Source organism: Peromyscus californicus, unplaced genomic scaffold, assembly GCF_007827085.1.
Source record: "Peromyscus californicus insignis strain IS unplaced genomic scaffold, ASM782708v3 Scaffold_6__1_contigs__length_162567912, whole genome shotgun sequence".
In the NCBI taxonomy this organism is placed as follows: domain Eukaryota; kingdom Metazoa; phylum Chordata; class Mammalia; order Rodentia; family Cricetidae; genus Peromyscus; species Peromyscus californicus.
In genome coordinates this window covers 105722919-105739075 of record NW_026294584.1, presented here as the reverse complement: position 1 = coordinate 105739075, position 16157 = coordinate 105722919, and the positions used below count along the sequence as shown (strand labels likewise).

Below are 16157 nucleotides of genomic sequence, written 5' to 3'. Positions count from 1 at the left end.
TTATATTATTTTAAACTAATTAATTTAAAACCTTTTTCATTTCGTTTATTTATTTTTAGTGTGTGTGTGTGTGTGTGTGTGTGGTGTATACATGCTAGCACAGCGCTTATGCATGCCGTGGTGCACATGTGGAGGTCTAAGGACAGCTGTGGGGAGTCAGTTCTCTCCTCCCACCATGTGGGTTCCAGGAGCGGAGTGATTGAACTCAGGTTGTCAGGCTTGGTGGTGAGCACTTTTTCACTCGATAAACCATCTCATCAGCTCTTACCCTGTTATTTTTAGTTTTAGTTTTCCAGCACTGGGGACAGAACCTACAGTCCTGGGTATGCTATTGCAGTTCTGTATATCACTGAACTAAATCCCCTAAACTCTTAAGGCAGAGTTTCGAGAATAATTTGACAAAGGTAGGCTTCTCCCATGTCCCTTTCACCCCAGTCACCATTAGTAAAATGTCACAAAATTTTGTTCTGGTACATTTAGATTTTTTTTTTCCCTCTTGGCTCTGTTTGTGAGGTCACAGCAAGTGTGCAGTGAGACATTTACCTCTAATAATACTCCATCCAGTCTCTTTCCTAGAACAGGACATTCAATAGTCCAAATGACGTTCATACAAGCCATGTTTTTATTTTGACAGTTGCCCCAATCAGGTTCTTAACATCAAATTTTTCCTTCCCTCCCTCCCTTCCTTCCTTCTTCCCTCCCTCCCTCCCTCCCTCCCTCCTAGCCTGCCTTCCTTTTAATTTCTGAGGCAGGGTCTCATGCAGCCCAGGTTGGCCTTGGACTCTCTATGTAGCTGAAGATGACCTTGAGCTCCTGACCCTCCTGCTTCTACTTCCTAAGTGCTGATCGCAGCTGCTGCCACCACTCCCAGATCCATCTAATTCTTTCATTGCATTGAGTCTTTGTGTGTTTTCTGCCATCTTCATTAAAGGGTAGTGTGTATGCTATAAAACCCAGCCGTTGTAAATGTATACCTCCACAATATTAGCATATTGGCCATGTAGTATTAGCAGCACCACCACCGCGTTATTCTAAGGCACTCCACTCCTTCCTTTGTCCCCTGTGCATCTTTGGCACCCATCAGCTCTCTTGTCTCTGTAGAGTTGCCTTGGAAGCTATGGATGGAGACCTGCGACATGTGGCTTTTGCTGTCTTGGCATGGAGTCAAGGGCTGCAGCATGTCTACACTTTATTTCCATGTGTTGTTGAGTTACAGTCTATTGTCCATCTCTGACTTGTCTGGTCCCTAGAAGATGGACACTAGTGATTCCAACTTCAGGCATTTACAAATGATACTGCTGTGGGTTTTTGCCAACATTTGTCTGTGGACACAGGCTTCCATTTCTCAAGCTGCTAACTATGAGTGTAGTCCTGGGTCACATTAGAAGAAACAGTCAAGCTCCTCTTCAAAGCAGAGGCTCCTTCCCACCCCCACCACATTATGCCATCGAAGGTGCTCTTTATGTCCCTTCCCACACTAGCTGTCATCCACAGCAATCCCAGCATCTTCTTTGGTGTGAAGGGCTGTCCTCTGTGGCTTTGATTTATACGTCCTCTGTGACCAGTGATGGGGTCTTTGATTGCATTCACAGGCTTTATATATCTCTGTGGGCAAAATATCTCTCCAACCCTGATCCTGATTTTTATTGTATGATCTCATTGAGTCAGAGTTTTCTTTATGCTCCAAACATAAGCACTTCCTGAGGTCACAAGACTCACAGATATTTTCTCCTGTGAATGGGCCATCTTCTCACTTTGGGGGGGTGGTTTGAGACAGGATCTCTCTACATAGTCCTGGATGTCCTAGAACTCACTATGTGGACCAGGCCTGGAACTCTCAGAGAGACGACTTCCTCTACTTAAGTGTTGGGATTAAAGGTGTATGCCACCATCCCTGGCTCTTTTCACTTTGCTAATGGTCTTTTTTGATATGCAAGGTTTCCCATTGTGATAAGGTCTCATTTATTGATTTTTATTTTATCCTTTGCATTTTAGTGTTGTATAAGAAATCATGGCCTAACTCACTTCAGTCTTGTGATTTATCTAAGAGTTTTAGAGTTGCCAGTCTCCCATTCAGATCTTTGATTGTTTTGAGCCAAAGTTCTGTGCAGTAGGAGGTCAGTGTTCAAAGTGTCCTGTTGCATATAGACAGCCAGCTGTCACGGGGAAGAAGCAAGGGCCAATGAATTACCTCAGCACCTAGGTCAGTCACTACTCACTGTACAGTACTTAATTTGTTGGTTTGTTGTTTTTCCACAGTACTAGGAATTGAACCCAGGCCCTGGAAGTGTCAAGCACACTGCCACTGGGCCTCTTTTTATTTTTGAGGCAGGGACTCACTCAGGTGCTCAGGCTTACTCTTACTCACCCAGTAGCCCAGGCTGGGCTTATAGGCTTGAGCTACCAGTTTGGCATTTTTTTTATTTTAAACTAAGGATGGAACCAGAGCTTTGTGGGTACTACACAAGCACCATACCACTGAGCCACACTCCAGGCCTGACCATACCTTTTTTAATGCTGTTTTCATGGTGTTAAAACTCTCCCCCATTTTAAGGGGTTATCTAGGTGACGAAAGAGAGAGAGAGAGAGAGAGAGAGAGAGAGAGAGAGAGAGAGAGAGAGAGAGAGAGAGAGAGAGAGAGTGTGTGTGTTTAGAAGGCTGGGGATGTATCTCAGGGGCAAAATGCTTGCCTAGCATGCAAGAGGCCCTGGGTCTAGTCCAGAACCCAGCCATAGTTGTGTTGCCTGTATTCTGTGTTCTGAAGTGTGGCTATCATGGGACCCTCCAGTGTGGCAGGGCTAACAGTGGAAGTGATGATTATTCGAGTGGGGCTTGAAAGGCCACAGACCACATTCTCACATTTGTAAATCCCGTGGTAGAGAGCAGGCTGGGAAGACAGAGGTTCAGACTAGGTAAGGGAAGCATCCCACGCCATGTACCTACCATGCCCCAAGCCAATAGAGGCATCAATGAGTGATAATAAGAACCTTGTTAGGAAAGCCCCTGAGGTGCCACTGTCCCCTTCTATGTGTGTATGTGGGGGACTGTGAGGACAGAGTGGGCAGAGCCCGGCACAATGCCTGCCCGACATACAGTCAGTACCAAGTAACAGAAGGCCCTGCACCTGGTGCTTCTTCCCTCCCCACCTCTGAAGCACCTCCTCTCCCCAGTAGACCCTCCCCTCTGCTTCTGTACCCTTGCCCTGACTTCACTGCCGCCCTCTCAGCTCCGCCACAGCGTGTGTGCCAATGACTTCCCTAGCCCCAGCTCCTTCCCGGTGGTGAGCAGACCCTCAGCTAGTCAGTGTGGCTGCCTTAGTTCCTGTTGTCAGCAGCTGTCACCTGTGCACCTTCTGCCCTGTCCTAAGCACGGTCCTGCAAGTGCAGGATACAGTAGGAGCCCAGAAAATGGCATGCAGAGGAAATGATGTCTTCGGAGCTGGGTTTAATGGGTTTGGACTCAGCTAACAGACAGGTGAGCATTTAGGAAGTGTTGTCCGTGTGCCAGGAGCTAGCAGTATTTCACCATTGTGCAATCGCTGACTTTTTTTTTTTTTTTAATAATTTGCTTAACTTTATTATGTGCATGAAGGTATCAGATCCCGTGGAACTGGAGTTACAGATAGCTGTGAGCTGCCATGTGGGTGTTGGGAATTGAACCCGTGTCCTCTGGAAGAGCAGCCAGTGCTCCTAACCACTGAGCCATCTCTCCAGCCCCAATCTCTGTCTTTATTGGTGAAGTTGTGTGTGTTTTTGTATGTTTGTAGGTCATTTGTGTTTTTGTTCTCTGAGCTACCTAAGTGAATTGGACTTGAAATTTTTATGAATTTTTTTTTTCTTGCTTTGAAGAACTTTTTGCTTATGGAGCAAAGCAGAAGAATGGAATGGACAAACACATGGTGGCATGGCCCAGCAGTGTGTGCTCAAAGCCATTAAGTTTAGCTTGACTTTTGAGAAACTGCTGAAGGTGGAGCTGGGCCAAGGAACCTCTTTACCCCAAGATCATAGGGAGCTACAGAGGAATTCTGAGCAGGAAAGGGATAGGATTGAATCCATTTTTGAAAATTGCTCTGGATATAGTGGGAGGAGCTAGAAGGGTAGGCCTAGGATGGAAAGGACAGGCCCTGCGTGTCTGGCTGGAGAGTGCCTTGTTTTAACTGGCAGGAAGAGGGCGCAGACATGCTGGCTGCTGATGGACAGGTGGGAGGGAGGGGGAGGTAGAGAGAGAGTAGGGACAGACACGCAGCAGCGGCGGCGGGGATGGATAGCTCCTGCCGCACACACTTCCTGTGCTGCTAGCACCTGCACTATTGTGGGCATACTATTTTGTGCCTTGTGGTCTCCCCCATATCCATCCCCTGGCTTCCTTCACACACAGAGGAGGAAGGGCAGGAGAGGACCCAGGCTGGCTCTCTGGGTGAGCAGGTTTGGTTGCCCAATACGAGGCTCTGCCCCAGACATCTCAGACCCACATGGTATCCAGTGTTTGGTCATCTGTCCCATGCCACAGGACTGACCTCCAGCCCAGACAGATGACAGAGCTGTTGCCAGGGTAACCCCGGGCAGGAAACATGAACCAAGTATTTCCAGACAGGACATGGACATGGGTAGACAGGACTGACCCTGAGGGAGTCAGGGGGATCTCCAAAGTCACTTGGGGCCCCTGACACTCAACTCTGCTGTTCCCATCTCCCCAGGGGCCATTTCAACACTCAGCTCTTCTGCTGAGAAGATTCTGGACTGGCGGTGTCAGGTGGTGAAAGACACACACACACACACACACACACACACACACACACACACACACACACACACACACACACGGCAGGGGCTTCCTCCCGGACCCCAGATTAGGCACAAACCACACCCAAATACCTGTTTTCTCAGAGAGATCTTTTATTACGTGGGGAAGAAAAGTTACAGTGACTGCTTTCTGAGTCAGGCAGAAAAACAGCAGCAAATGACCTTGCAGGTGTCATTTCTAAGAAGACAAAAGGGAGAGGTCTGTGTGAGAATGGGCCAGGATGGGGTAATAACAGAGAAGGGGGACACGGGAAAGGGGAAGGGGCACGTGTTCCAGAGGCAAAGGGTTGCCTCTGGATAGAGAAGAGAAACAGTAAAATGGTGGTTTATAAACGTAATGGTAAAGGGGGGAAACCCCATCCTAGGATAAGGTGTTTAATTTTAATTGGGCGTGTTAATTAGGTGAGCCAAAGGGGGATTCTGATTTTTGGACTTCTATACTTTGATAGCTGGACCTTGGTAGTCAGCCTCAGGAAGAAGAAGTGGCCAAATAAGGAAATAGACCTTGGTGGCTAGCTTTTGGAATGTAATCTAATGGTTTTTATCAAGGCAGAGGGAAAGGGAGAGAAGGGCAAGGCCTGCCAGAGCCATGCTCCAGTGGGCTAGTGTCCCTTCAGGTGGGCACTTGTCTTCTGCTTCCTGTCCACTGGTGGAGGGAACTGTAGGACTCAGAAAGGGCACCCTCAATCCTGAGGTCATGTAGGCCATCCTCCCAAGCCTGTGCCAGAGCAGGCCCTGGATACCACACTTCCAACACCATGTCTAGGCTCAGAATTGCTATTTTCTTTTTTAATTTTTACATTTATGTGTATGAGTGTTTTGCCTACATGTAGGTATATGCACTGTGTGTGTACCCAGTGCTCATGGATCCTTTGGGACTGGAGTTAAGGGTGGTTGTGAGCCACTAGGTGGGTGCTGGGAATTGAACCCAGGTCCTCTTCAAGAGCAACAAGTGCTCCTAACCACTAAGCCATCTTTCCAGCTTCAGAAATTTATTATTTACAAACATATTGTGAAAAAAAGCAATACATTCAAGTCAGGGATAGTGGCACATACCTTTAATCCCAGCAGTCCAGAGGCAAAGGCAGGCAGATCTCTGAGTTCGAGACCAGACTGGTTTACAGAGTTCCAGGATAACCAGGGCTACACAGAGGAACCCTGTCTTGAAAAACAAAAAACAAAACAAAAACAAACAAAAAAAACCAGCAAACCCAGCAGTACAACTGTATAGTGAGATTATACATACGTATACATAGGTGTGTGTACATACATATACAGAAATATACATACATAGATATACACACGTGTGTGTAAGTGGAATGTTTCAGTGGAAAGCCGGTCCCCTCCTGTCCTGTTCCCAACCCTCCTTGCTCTTTCCAGGGTTCTGCTGTGCCTGTCCCTGGCTCATCCTTGTCAGAGGTAGCATATGCAGGGGTCAGCAGAGATTCTGTGCCCCTTTACCGCCAAAGGCACAAAAACATGAGCATGCACGTCAGCCCTCCCATAGTGTAACAAACATCTTGTTTTGGCTTACAGTTGTGGAGGTTTCCATCCATGGTTGCTTGGCTCCATTGTTTTCAGGCCCATAGGAGCACAGTACCTCATGGCAGGATCAGGAGGCAGAAGGAACTACAAGCCAAAGCATGAGAAAGAAGAGCAGAGGTTCTACCATCTGGGTGCTGCCACCCTGGAAGCCAAAGCCATTTCACATGGGCCTTTGGGGGATATTCAAGATCCAAACAACCACGGGATTCAGCATACCCTGAATCATGAACTGAAAATGCTGGGTTGAAAATTCATTCAATACAGTAGCAGCTTGACTGTCCAGCTCAGCAGCTACCTGTTGTGTAGAGCAGGCTGGTCCCCCATGGGATGCCTGTTCACTGCCTTATTCCAGCATCTTGGAAGATGGTCAGACTGCCTCTTACCAGTTCAGGGAAAGATCAGAATTCAAGTCTGGAGTATGTGTGTCACTGACATGTCACTGAATACATGGCACTCGCCATTGTAAAGTAAGGAAAATGTAAGTTGAACTCTCAGAGCATGGGGACTGTCTGTACTTGATTTTTTGAGACACAAGGACCAGCAAAGGAGAAATGTGAGTGCTGGAAACCAAACTTGGGGCCTCTGTAAGAACAGCAAGTGTTCTTAACTACGGAGCCATCTTTCCAGCCCCCCAAATAGGTAGAGTTTTTTTTTTTTAGGCAAGTGAATTGGATTGCATTTTGATTGCATTTCTTTAATGTGCATTTAATTACAAGCAGGAGTGAATATTTTTCCTGAATGGCTTTCATCGTCTGGGCTGTTTTCTAATGGGTTAGTCATCCTATCGATTGGAAGGAGCACTTTCTATGTTAGGGAAATTAGCTTTCCTCTCCTTCTCTTCATTAACTTGCCCTATGTGCAGCAGACATTGTTTTCGGGGTGCCATTTGTCTTTTTTACCCTGTTTGTGGTATTCTGATGCCATTTATATAGTCTAATTTGATATAGTTCAATACATCAACATTTGCTTTCTTGTCCTTTGGGAATGAGGCATCTGCATAGTGCCCTTTGTACACTTTCCACACGTCAGTGCAGCAGACCCGCCCAGAGAGGTGATGGGACCTGGCTGGGGTCACACAGCTGCCACAGCCCTAGTCAGCCTGTCTTCTGTCACCTGCCCTCCCACCATCCCAGGACCTGAGCTCCACACCAGCAATGTTAGTTATAAAAACTGCACAAGGATCTTCCTCTTTGAAGTGCTGCTTTTAAAAACAGGTTTTTAAACTAATAACGTAGGCTGAGCATGGTGGGACACACCTTTAATTCCAGCACTTGAGAGGCAGAGGCAGGAGAATCCCTGTGAGTTTGAAGTTAGCCTGATCTTCCAAGGGAGTCACAGGCTAGCTGAGGCTACATAGTGAGACCCTGTATAACCATACTAAAGCAATAATCCATTGCTCTAACACTGTGCAAGGGTATAACTAGTTTGGGGGAGGGGAGATGGAGAGTAGGGTGGGTAAGACTCACACCTTGTCTTGTGAACCCATCCTACTGCCCTGCTCTGGGCACTAGCAAGGTGTCATGGGTTTATTTTTGCAGGAGGGAAAAGGTCTGAAAAATAATCTCCCAAGTACTGGGGTTGCAGGAGTGGGCCACCAGGCCTGGGTTTATGATTGCCAGGGGTCAGGGAGAGGAGGACCAAGGACCAAGCAGACCAGGAATTAGACTATTCCTTAGCTTTGTCATCAATACTAATACTTTAGGGTTCTGAAAGAGCTGGGTGTCAGCATGGGAGCTAACACCTCTAATCACAGAACTGAGGCAAGAGAATTGTCATGAGTTCAAGACTAGCCCCGGCTACAAAGTTCCATGCAAGCCTGGGCTAGAGTGAGACTATCTCAATAAATAAAAAAAGTAGGGGATAAAATAAAAGTCCAGAAAGGGGAAGCGCCTTGTCCAAGGTCACACATCCTAATGGCGGCCCTATCCAGCCCCATCTGCTCACACATGACATCACTCCCCCAGATACCTCCAGGCAGGACCGCGGCAGCTGAGTCCTTCCAGCCTCTCGCCTCGCCGCTTTTAGTCACCAGGGGGCGCTGCTTGGATGCATTGCCGGCTACGGGCGCCCTTGCTCCACCTGGCGGGGGACGGGGGACCTCTGCCTAGGAAGGACAGTCCCGTTTTCAGGGTCGGGGACTGTGTGTTCCCCACGCCTCTGCTCTCCACTGCACAGGCCGCAACGCTTTCCCATCCTCGTCTTTTCCTTAGGCACAGCCCTGCACACGCACCTTCTCTGTCCCTACCCTTTCCAGGCCCAGCTCCGCCATCCAGGCTATTTCTTCCCCCAGACTTGGGGTCCTCGGTCCAGACTGTCCTACCATATTCTCAAAGACAGTTGCCAGGCTACTTGAGACCCATCCCAGCATGTATTTGGTGCCCAGGTCATTGCTCTAGCAGGATGAGGAGCGCAGACTCCAGGCCCAGATCCCCTGCCCTCCCTTCGCCCTACAGAACAGCGTGGGTCCTAGAGGGGAAGCGGAGGGGCGTGGTGCCCGAGTAGACCTCAGCAGTCCCGACACTGTGTGACGCGGAGCCAGTGGCTTGCCCTCTCTGGTCGGTCTCAGCAAGCTGCGGACGAGCGCGGGCGGAGGAGCACTGGCCGCAGGGGCTGCAGTTCTCCTTGGGAGGGCCAGGGAGAGCGGCCCCGGGCTGCTTTTTGGCTAGGTGTTGATTTGGGTATCTTGAGGTGCGTAGGACAAAGACAAGGGGCCGCCGTGCAGACGACTCCGCGCCGGTTTTCCGCGTGCCGGGCAACCTGGCCTATCCGCTGCGGCGGTCCCGCGGCCTCCAGCGCCCTCCACTCGCCCGGGCTTGGGTGACGTCGTTGACTGGGGCGGCACCCGTCCTCCCCGCCCCCCGACACACACACACATACACAGGCGCGCGCGCACACCTTCGGAAGGGGGAAACTGAGGCCAGGCACAGAGAGGATCCCCCCGCCAAGGTCACGTCGGGCGGGGCGCGGGGTCAGGCTCCGGTTCTGTGCGTCCCTGGACCCCGCGCCCCACCGGCCCGACGCGTAGGGGCCGCGCTCTCGGCTGGTCGGCGCGCGCTCGGCGGCTGCGGGCACCCAGAGGTAGGAACGAGCGGGCGGGCAGGGCGCGGGGCACACTCGCCGGGCCGGGCTGTACGGACCCCGGCGGGCTAATGGAGCCACGGTGGTTTCGCGCGCGCGCGTTGCGGGCTTGTGGGCTCGGGGGACCCGGCGCCACCGGCCTTGCATGCGGGGCGGCCCCTGGAACGCGCGGAGGACGCTGCCGAGCGGCTTCGGCGCTCTGCGGACGGCGCAGCAGGGTGCCAGCGATCCGGGTGGGGGCGGGTGCCTGCCGCGCCAATGCGGTGCCTCCTGCTGTGCGAGGACTGAGCCCGGGGGTCGCCCTGTGCCCCGTGCCTCCTTTCCCCTCCCCCTCCACCACCTGGAGGAATCCCGCCTGCGCTTCTCCGTCCCAAGCCTGCGGGAGGGAGGGAGGTCGAAGCATCTCAGGAATTTGCTCCAGCTTGCTGGACGCGCCCGGGAGTGGGTGAAAGCTTAGTTCGGGCTGAGGAGCCCGGGCCAGAGGGACCAGATCCAAATTTGGCCTTGCCTCTAACCTGCTGTGTGGCCTCGGGCAGCCCCTCCTGCTGGATCTTGATCTCGGGGGTCTCCTGGTAGGTTTCCCCCAGTGAAATTAGTTCAAGGGTCAAGGCTTAGGAGCAAGACATATGAAACCTTTGGGCCCAGTCCTGTATGGGACAAGAGGCAGACCGTAGAGTGTGAAATATGCTGGGGGCTGGTAAAGGAAACGCTATTCCTACCCAGCAGTTTGGGCCGGGAACTTTCGGGTGAGGCTCGGTGTGAGAAATTCCACCCCCACCCTGAGCACAGCAGCTGCCCTTAGGCTGTGCCTTGGCAGGCCGGGTCAGCAGAGATGTACAAGGACCATCAACACCTCCAGGAGTCCCAGGGAAAACCCCCTTCCATGTTTCTGCTGGGTAGTAACTACCCTAAATTGCCAAGCTGTAAACTGTCACAGCTGATCTGTCACTGGAGCAAACTGAGCAGAAAGATGACAGTGGGTGTCCCCTCCCCTGGCTCTGTCCACTCCAGGAGGCTTCCAAGGACAGCAGTGGGCTCTGCCTGGTCAAGCATGTGTGTGTGTGTGTGTGTGTGTGTGTGTGTGTGTGTGTGTTGTTTTGAGCATGCTCGATTCCTACCTGGTGGCCAGAAGCAGGAGTCTGGCTGTGCACTCTGCTGAACCACTGTTCCATTTCATGGCCAGCATCTACCTGTCTGTGTTCACACTGGCCAGTCAGTGTAGCCCCTCACCAACTCCAGAGAGGACACCAACTTGGCTTTCTAGTCATCCTTCCCTACCCCAGCATTGTGCTCTGCTCCTTATGGATGGCAAGGTGGCCAGGCCTCTGAACCCACCTGCCCATAAGAGCCCAGGAGTTGAATTTGAAAAATAGCTTCTTCCCCCCACCCCCTGGCACTAGAAAAGACAGGCTAAGAGGTGCCTGAGAGTGCCACAGTGCCCACAGCCCAGCCCCTGAGTATTGTTATTCTGGAGAGAATACCCAAAAGTCTGAGACCAGAGAGAGGCAGGGACATGTCCAAGGTCACACAGCACATTCAGGGTTTAGGGGCCTGTTCCCACCTCCCAAGCATCCCAGGCATTCTTGGGTAGCCACTGCTTGAGGAAGGTGCCTCAGGACTGGAGGCCGCCACAGAGGTCTGTGCAATGGAGGAACACAGAAAGGGACCAGTGCTCTCCCTCTGTACGGGACTCGCTCCTGCAGCTTGCAAACACTAAATAATCTCAAGTCTTATGACTAAAGTTGCCACTTGTCTCAAGGCTGCTTAAAGGGCCCATAGCAGTCACACTGCTGTGGCTGCCCTGCCCTGCTCTGCTCTGCTCTGTCGGCCATCCTACAACAGACCCCTTCCCCAGTGTCTGGAGGCAAGTACCAAGGGTTGTGGCTGCAGAGCTGACCCCTGTGTCCTCAGCTTGTCTTTATACCAGCCTCCTGACACTAACATGGGATGTATCCATGTCCCTAACTGTTCCTAGCCAGGAACAGCTTTTGATGTAACCTCCCAACACAGCACAGTATGTGTGTGTGTGACACCATTCTGTTTTGGGGGCAGTATCTTTTGGTACCCCCACCCCCACCCCAGACACCTTGCCTTGGCTGCTGCAGGAATGAGCCCCCTCTTCCTGCTACCTAGAAACCAGTCACTCTCCTGTGTTCTCATCCTTGTCATTTCTACCACTTCTGCTGAGTCCTTTGCAGGCCCCCATCATCACTGTGCAAGGACACAGCAACTTTAGCCTGGTGGGACACTGGTTTTCAGTTCTCTAGCCCCAGGCTACTACAGCGAGAGCCAGTTGGGATGTCAGACAGTAAGCAGGCAGGTCCTTAGTGACTCCGAAGAAGTGTGTGACTCTCCATCCTGCCTCGTGCCGTTGAAACCCAGCAAACATTTCTGTATTTTTTAATATTTTCTTTTATTTATTTTTTCTTTTTTTATTATTAAGAAATTTTCTATTCATTTTACATACCAACCACAGATACCCCTCTCTTCCCTCCTCCCGCCCCCCCCTAGCCTGCCCCCCAACCTACCCTCCATTCCCACGTCCTCCTAGGCAAGGCCTCCCATGGGGAGTCAGCAGAGCCTAGTACATTAAGTTGAGGCAGGTCCAAGCCCCTCCCCCTGCATCAAGGCTGGGCAAGGTGTCCCACCATAGGTACTGAGCTCCAAAAAGCCTGATCATGCACCAGGGATGGATCCCAATCCCGCTGCCAAGGGGCCCTTTAACCAGTTCAAGCTAAACAACTGTCTGGCCTATCCAGAGGGCCTAGTCCAGTCCCGTGGGGGCTCCACAGCTATTATGAAACTCATAGTTCATGAGTTTCCACTAGTTTGGCCTGGCCATCTCTGTAGGTTTCCCCATCATGATCTCAATGTCCCTTGCTTATAGAATCCCTTCTCTCTCTCATCGATTGGGCTCTTGGAGCTCGGCCTGGTGCTTGGCTGTGGCTCTCTGAATCTGCTTCCATCAGTTACTGGATGAAGGCTCTATGATGACAGTGATTCACTGATCTGATTACCACAGTAGGCCAGTTCAGGCACCCTCTCAACTATTGCTAGTAGTCTAAGGTGGGGTCATCCTTGTGGATTTCTGGAAACTTCACTAGCACCCTGTTTCTCCCTATTCCCATGATTTCTCCATTTATATGGTATCTCTTCCCTTGGTCTCCCACTCTGTCCCTGTTCCACCTTGAACCTCTCATTCCCTTATGTTCTCATCCCCCATCCCTTACTCTCCATTGCCCGCCCGCCCCCCCCCCCCCCCCCCCCCGGTTTGCTCATGTAGATCTCATCTATTTCTCCTTCACGGAACGATCTATGTGTCCCTCTTAGGGTCCTCTTTGTTAGCTAGCTTCTCTGGAGCTGTGGGTTGTAGTCTGGTTATCCTTTTACTTACACTTAGGAGTGAGTACATACCATGTTTGTCCTTCTGAGTCTGGGTTACCTCACTCAGGATGATATTTTCTAGTTCCATCCATTTGCCTGCAAATTTCATAATGTCATTGTTTTTTTACCGCTGAGTAGTACTGCATTGTGTATATGTACCACATTTCCTTTATCCATTGTTCGGTTGAGGGGCATCTAGGTTGTTTCCATGTTCTGGCTATTACAAATAATGCTGCTATGAACATAGTTGACCATGTGTCCTTATGGTATGATTGAGCATTCCTTGGGTGTATACCCAAGAGTGGTATAGCTGGGTCTTGAGGTAGATTGATTCCCAATTTTCTGAGAAACCGCCATACTGATTACCAAAGTGCCAGCAAACATTTCTTAGGTGCCTACTACATGACAGGCAACTCACAGGGGCCTCACATCCATTCCATCTGCAATACCCCAGGTCAGTCCATTAGCTTGCACCATAGTTCTGGAAGCTTCATCTTAAACCAATGATATTACCCTTGCAGACCAGCAAAAAGAATGTGGAACCTACTCCTTCCAACCCACAACCCAACAGTTTTCTCCAAGGGAGTTGGTTACCCTGGAGCACCAGTGGTCTGCCATCTTTGGGCCCAGACTCCCTCAGGGAGGGTGTCCTTGGGGCAGGATGGTTGTACATACGAGGCTCAGCATCCGTGCTGACCCACATGGGTCTCTACATGCTGTATGTGACAGTGGAGACTGTGGAGGCTGGTGAGCTCCTGCTCCCTCTGTAGAAGGGAGCCCATCTGCATGTGTCCTTCCTCCACAGGGCACAGTGATGGTGTAGGGAGGGAAGGAGACCCTGCCTGTTCCTAATGCTTGGGGCTAGTATGATTTTTTTCACGAACTGCACCCAGAAAAAACAAAAACAAAAACACCCTGCCTTCGAAAGTAGTGAGTTCCTTTTCACCAGTAGTATACAGGGTGGGGTGAGCTTTGATGCTGGGGTGGGAGGGGGGGGCGGTATTTAGCTCCAAGTCTCCAGGACCAATGTTGCGTTTTGTACCTTGTATTTAATTCCCCCAAGAACTTTGTGGAACACTGAGGGGATGACAAGAATCCTGAGGGTGTTTCAGCGTAGCCAGGCACGGGGCAGGTCGTTCCCCCTGCAGCTCAGTCAGGTGCCGATCTGGGGCAGAGCTTTGGGCTCAGCCTGGGCATTTGGTCTGAAATAAACCCGGAAGAAAAACAAGTACACATCTAGGGGCCGGGACTGATGTTACCAGTGAACTCAGGGAGCCTGGCAGTCCTAGAGCTGCACCCCCCACCCCATTTTGGTTTTTCGAGACAAGATTTCTCTGTGGAGCTGCCCTTCTTGCTCCTGTGCACACGTCCCTTTACTGAGCCACTCTGAAGGGCCCCTCATTTTACCCTGCTGTCATCACCCAGGCTTCTCCACAGTAGGCAGGGGCCAGAAGAGAAAGAATGGTCTGGGTACTGCTCAGGGTTCCTATTGCTGTGATGAAACACCATGACCAAAAGCAACTTGGTGAGGAAAGAGTTTGTTTCGCTCAGTTCCACATCACTGTTCATCATCAAAAGCAGTGAGGGCAGGAACCTGGAGGCAGGAGCTGATGCAGAGGCCATGGAGGAGTAATGCTGACTGGCTTGCTCAGCCTGCTTTCTTATAGAACCCAGGACCACCAGCCCAGGGATGGCCCCACCCACAATGGGCGGGTCCACCCCACGTCAATCACTAATTAAGAAAATACCCTATGGACTTGCCTACAGCCTGATCAGAGGCATTTTCTCAATTGAGCCTCCCTCCTTTCTGATGATCCTAGCTTGTGTCAAGTTAACGTAAAACTAGCCAGCACAGTTTGGAAGCTGCAAGAGATGGGGATGAGTGGCAGCAAGAGGGACTGAAAGGTGATGAACTCGGATGCATACCCCAGAGGCTTCAGAGACAGGACATGGAGATAGCCTTCTATGTCCTCCATCCAGTGGGAGTTTAGATCCAACTCTGCTTCCTGGCTTTGAACAGGTCACTAGACCTCTCTGAGTCTCAGTTTCCTCCTATTTAGTTACTTTTGTTTCAGTTTTTGGCTTTTTGAGACAGGGTCTTGCTATGTGGCTCAAGCTGCCCAGAATTCTATCTATCTATCTATCTGTCTGTATGTCTGTCTGTCTGAGACAGGGTCTTGCTATGTGGCTCAAGCTGCCCAGAACTCTATCTATCTATCTATCTATCTATCTGTCTGTCTGTCTGTCCGCCCGTCCGTCTGTCCGTCCATCCCTCCCAGGCTGGCCTCTTGACTTCAGCCTTCTGAGTGTTGGAATGGCAGGCTGCATCACCGTGCCTGGCTTTCTTTCTCATTGGGGTGGAAACAACACTGACCACCAGCTAAGGCACAGAGGAGGGTAATTCTGCAAGCACACCGGATCGGAACTGTTTATTTCTTCCTTCGGGGGAGATGACAGAAACCACCTAGAGCCTCAGTCCACATAGCAGTGTCAAGTCCACATTCACGGAGTGATAGATGTGGTAGATTTTGTTGTCGGGGCTGAGGTCACCACAGGAACAAACTAGGAGTCTGCAAGGAGGAAGCAGGATGAGCTCCACCGTGGCCTGGTGGCCCCTGAGTCTCAGCTTGGGGCCGTGCCTGTTCTCATTCCTGTCAGACAGAAACGATACGCGCGCGCACACACACACACACACACACACACACACACACACACACACACACACACACGGAAAAATAAGAAGTAAAAGGGCCGAGGGTTTGGCCCCGTTGGGTACGTTTTCTCTCTTACTCGTTGACCACTTCTCATTGGTGAAGAATCTTTTGAAGTCAGCCCCATCTCAGTGTTTTCATTTCCTCCTTGATTTGTCGGATATGAATGAGTAATTCTGGTTCTATTCCTTCCTCAATTGTACCCCTCGGTCTGTCTGTCCCTCTTCCACCCCCTTTGTTCCCTCTTTGTCCCTCTGATGGGGCCTTAGGAGGGATTTTATGGTTTCAGTTCCTCCTTTCACTCGCCATTCCCACCTTCAGCTTTCTTGATGACCTCTCACACATCTGAAGAATTCAGTCCTACCCACAATCCATCCTCCACACCTGGAACAGATCTGTGTGCAGTAAGGTCCCCTGGCAGATACCTCCCAGGCAGCTCAGCATCTCTGGGTGAGGCGTTCTCCGGCTGTACTCAGTCCCTAGACTGTGTCCCTGCCCTCCGTGGGGTCCCAGAACCAGCTGCAGGCTCTAGGTCACAGGTCCCTGCTGGGGAAAATGGCCAGAAGCAACCAGAGAGCAGACACTGCCCCTCCCCGCCCCACCCCACCAGCTGCTGCTCCTGCCAAACAGGTCCTGG

The 16157-nt window shown here is 51.0% G+C and overlaps 1 protein-coding gene and 1 long non-coding RNA gene across 11 annotated transcripts in view; one reads left to right on the top strand and one right to left on the bottom strand.

Annotated features, from left to right (window-relative positions):
- Window positions 1–16157, top strand: part of Iqsec1 (IQ motif and Sec7 domain ArfGEF 1) — a 342158-nt gene that overhangs the window by 253648 nt on the left and 72353 nt on the right. The gene's annotated exons all lie outside the window — the stretch shown is intronic.
- Window positions 108–8936, bottom strand: LOC128099509 (uncharacterized). The gene is made up of 3 exons (XR_008214555.1): window positions 8316–8936; window positions 4875–6431; window positions 108–2156 (listed from the first exon to the last, which is right to left on the bottom strand). It is a non-coding gene; the product is annotated as an uncharacterized LOC128099509 (long non-coding RNA).